The sequence below is a fragment of the Triticum urartu genome, chromosome 7 (genome assembly GCF_003073215.2).
Source record: "Triticum urartu cultivar G1812 chromosome 7, Tu2.1, whole genome shotgun sequence".
Lineage (NCBI taxonomy): Eukaryota > Viridiplantae > Streptophyta > Magnoliopsida > Poales > Poaceae > Triticum > Triticum urartu.
The window spans coordinates 19,884,039-19,888,989 of record NC_053028.1 but is presented as its reverse complement, the minus strand read 5'-3'; positions in this window follow the sequence as shown (position 1 = coordinate 19,888,989).

Here is a 4,951-nt window from a genome sequence, read left to right as displayed (position 1 = left end):
CCTCACATTTGATGCAAGTACAGCATCCCTAACATGTGCTTCCTGACTCGCTTTCTTCTACTGTTCTACAACAAAGAGTATATGTGGATCAATTACTTCATGTCTGCTAACAAAATTACATATCCTATCTAATAGTGGGTTATTTTTCTCCTTCTAAATTGATGAGCTGACAGATAATGCCACGGAATAACATAAGTATTTCTGTTTTAAGTGTGTCTACAGTCCTGATAAAATCCTCAGAACGCAGAAGTGTATGCATTCTTGATTCCATGGACCATATCTTTGTTCGTGTTTGAGAGATTGGTTTTGAGCATGTGAATCTGAGCCTCACATACTTTGCCTGAGAAACTTCAGTTACTGATAAGACGACAAAGGATGAAAAATATTTAGCGACGTCTGAAGCATTTAAGTGTAACTACATTCTTGCACTTTATGTCTCATTGATACTGTTCTGTTCCAAGTAACTTGTCTTAAGGTGCACCTTTTTATTTATTAGCACAATTGAGTTGTTAAAATTAAAATAACCTTCTGATTTTATGTCAACAGGGTGGAAAACTATGATGCTATGCCAGTACTGCAAAGAAATTTTGCATTTCTTGCATATGACAATTCTTTTTGTATATAGAGATGACATGGATGCAGTGTAGGTGTGTGTTCAAATCTTCATTCAGAAATTACTTATCCATCTTAGTATCTTACAACTTCATGTCATGTTTTCTTTAAGATGTCTTGATGGCAAACAGGGACGATTTAAAGGGAGCACACAAAGATGCAGAGGCAACAACACCCAAGGAATCAGTACGGTGTTGTGTTTTCAGTATTCCTAAAATAAATTAAGTAATGGTGTGATTAACACTAACATTGATGGGTTAGTCATCGCTATTGAGAAAATCATCATACTCTATTAAGCTGTATTCCTTTCTTTAACAGAAGCGCGCATCGGCATCTTATGAATTTTGGATGCCCCGGACAGTAAGGTACGGGTAGTTCCTGGTTGCTCTCCACAATATATTCATTTGACACCAAGGATGTCAGTAGATTCCTATGATTTTTTTTACATGAATGAGTGTTTAATGTATTCCCTACCCCTTTTTATCTCTACTTAAATTTTCAAGGTTTGAAATCAACATTACTTTTCTTATCTACAAATTAGTGAGACTGTAATATGAGAGATTCAAATAGAGAGCCTGTACGGATCTGCTCCACTCCGCAACTCCGCTCCCGGAGCTTCCAGAGCGGCGCCGAACGCCACAACTCCATGGAGTCAGAGGAGTGGAGCGGAGCCGGCCGTAGTGCAATCTGGCGAAGTGGCAAACGCTGAGCTCCGTGTGCGACTCCCGCAACTGATAGGTTGGCTGATAAAATAATTCTTCTCTCGTGGATAGCAAACCCCTCCCGTGACCATATGGAGTGGAGTCAACAGCCGAACATGAAATCTACTCCTGCTTTTGCACGTGGAGCCAACAGTGTAGGAGCAGGGAGCGGAGTAAAGAATTTAAGGGAGTGGAGGGATCCAAACAGGCTCAGAGACTTAGTGATCGGAGAATTAAGTGACTGTCTGCAATGTTTCTATACAGAGTATTTTCTGCAATGGGATTTATATGTATTCTCAGTTCTGTTATTTGATTCTTCTGTTGTGATAAAAGAACGCCTTTTTTTTAATTTCCATTGATCCTTTTCTTTCTATTTCCTGTAGTCCTTCTTCAGTAACTACAACTCTCATGTTGCATTTGCATTTACCGTTTCACCTCAAAGTGAGGATTTTCGTAAGTCATTCTGTGCTTTTCTCAAGTTGTTTGTAACCTTGTGCTAGAAAATAGCAATCATAGATTGCTAGAGATTTGCCCTTTTGCCATGCTAACCGAAAATATACCTACACAGGACATTTTTCAAGAGATGAAGAACTACTATAGGGAAAATATGTAGATCTACATGTCAGTGAAACTTAGGAGAGAGGAATGGCATTGCCGAATGGGCAAGGCAAACATCCACACCTGGAAGAAAAGGTATTTCAAACTCGGCTGAATAAATAGAATTGTGGTACTGCAAACTGTAAGCATGATCTCTGTTTTAAATGAATAATAATGCCATGATTTCTGTTCAAAGATCTCTGTCCAAGAGCACAGGTTTCAGCCACTGAGAAGAGATCCCCAGCAAGAAAACAGCGGAATTCAGCAGGCGCACATGGATTTATCATCTGATGAGTAGATTTAACTGGAACTGATACTCCCACTTTTTTCTGAAAACAGAACATAACAGAACTTATGCTATGAATGGAATGGAACCTTAACACTTAAACATCCCCTGGTTACTTGCGGTTTGAGGATGAGGTATACGCCCCATCCCCTGGTTACTTGCTTGTATAATTAACCACGGAGGATTCAGTACATTTGTTAACCCATTTGTAGGAAGAGATGGAGCTGCCCCTGGTAGTGTGAGAGAGACAATGCCTCCTGGTCCTAATTTTGCAAAGAAGATTCAGGTATGACTTAACGCCGCCATTGCTGCTGTGCCCATAACACAAGCGCCGCTGCCACCGCATCCTGAGGCTGCGAAGAGGAGACACAAAAAAGGCTGGTGCAATTGTCTCCAGCCTACTTTCAGGTATTGACATAGGTTGAGACGAGGATTTGCTTTCAAATGCACCAAGTAAAACATGTGTGTTGGGCCAGAGATTTTATTCATGATGATTTATGTTAATAATGTCTGAATGCCAAATGAAACTACGTGTGTCTCTGCATTCCAAGAGCAGGGTTTGTCTCCTTGGGACACAGAAGATACTCTTCCGATGTAACTTTATGCAATCGTTGACCATGTCGATGACATGGAGAAGTTTGCAACATCTTTTTTTAAACATATTCATCTTTTGAAGCATCATGAATATTACAGACGGTATGTTCCTTAAATCGATATATGAAGTATATCAAATCCAGTGGCTTGGAGATTCTTATTTTATGTACTCCAGTTTCTTCATGCCTTAAATATGTCTCTTTAACTCTTATGTTAATTTTGCTTGAATGTCCAGTTGCAACATCCACTTTTGCGATTATTTTTACGATTGGAAATAACTGGCAGACTTGCTTGTGATCATTCCTTGCACGCCCTTTTCGTATTTCGTATTTGATCATGGACTGTTATTCAAACTTCACCAGTCCCTGGAAGATTTCAAAGTGGAGAGGGTTCGTGTACATCTGCACACATCCATAGAATTTATTGTCTCATTTTCATGTGTGGTGTAATAATAGTTGTATTCTAAAGCAAACAATGAGCAAAATGCAATGTAAGTTCACATGTTAAGTTATAAACATGTTAACCCTGGTACATGATCGATGTTTTAGTTTATTGTAATATATTTTTACAAGAAGTTGAGTAGAGGACCGTCTCAGGCCTACAATGTGTACGGTGGTGTACAAACTTAATATTCGCCACGAAAGAGGCGTGCAGACCTTATAATATATAGCCTTCTCTCTTTGCCGGCAATACTAAGAAACATGAAACGCAAAATACATGACAAGTTTTGGATGCTCTAACTTATAATATATAGCCTTCTCTTAAGGGCAAGTGTTGCTTGCTGAAATATCTGTTATTCATGCTTGTCTAGGTCTTCTGTTGATGCCCGCATACATTATTTATAATTTGCACTGAGAATTGTGCGTCAAGTAATACTAAATTATGTTTGAAAGACTATGAGCCACTTGGACTTTTTTGCATGGTGCAGACAGGAAGATTGCTAACTAGAACAAATTGAATCTAAAATTTTACATGCGTTGCACGTGCACATTTACTAGTAAGTAATTATAATACATTTATGTGATCATTAATTCTATGTATAGACATGTGTGTTATCATGTGTTACACGCGAGCTCACATCGTTGAGCATGAGACACATTTAGAGGGTTCAAAAGAAAAACTCACTACAGAGGAATAAGATTCAAAATAGTTATTTTTATTATAAATTATGATACATGCGTTGTGCACGCTTACTACTGGTAAAAAGAGAAAGAAAAGAAATAGTAAACCACCTGTTTAATTGATTTTAGAAACAATGCTGCATCGTATTAACTAACATTGTTTACATACATACAAATACATCCGGAGGTCGAATAATGACCCTCTGGATGGGAAACTGAAAAGCAAGATAAACCACGAGGTTTTATATTTGATCTTAGGGTCGGCTCTAAGTTTTCGAGGGCCCTAGTTCGAAGTCGGTGACTTGGCCCCTGAAAGTCGTGTACTACTGTACTACTCCTATACTACTACTAGTGCATTGTGAAACCATTAGGACAAGAGAACTTACAGTAGCCTGATGGCAAGGGTTGCAATGGCGCACCTTGCGGGCAGGGTTAGACTCTCATCGGGAGCGGTCTGGCGCCTCATCCAAATGGGCTCCTTTTATAAAAATATATCCTGGGTGTTAGTGCCCAAAGATTTTTTTTTACCATTAGGGCAAAGTTCCAATATAAGCAAATTAGAAACATCACACACCAACCAATTGACCTGCCAAGCTTTGCTAAATAGTGTATCAAGTTGTAGGTCACCCAGGCTACAGTTGTCAAAGCTAAGCAGAACAAAGTTTGTGCAATTAATTAACAGAATCTGTGAGCGGGAATACTAGGGCTGGCTTCCATTGTTGCGCTGGGTTGTCATAAGATCTGCATGCACATGCATAAGCTAGCTAGCTTGACGGACTTACCGTACAACAGTGCAGCGTGTCGGTGGCGGCGGAGGGAGTCGGTGACGACAGATAGGGGTACAGTTGTTGCCGTGGAGGACTTCGGCGGCGTCGGAGGAGGAGTGTAGGGCACCAGAGGACGGCGCCGCGGTGGCCGGAAGGTGATGTGCGGCGGCGCCGCAGCGTGCTCGCGTGCCGGTTTGATTGGGGATTAGGTCCGCCTTTCTTTAGGGTTAGGGATTAGGTTAGCGCCTAGCTGTAGCTATTGTAGACGTGCGC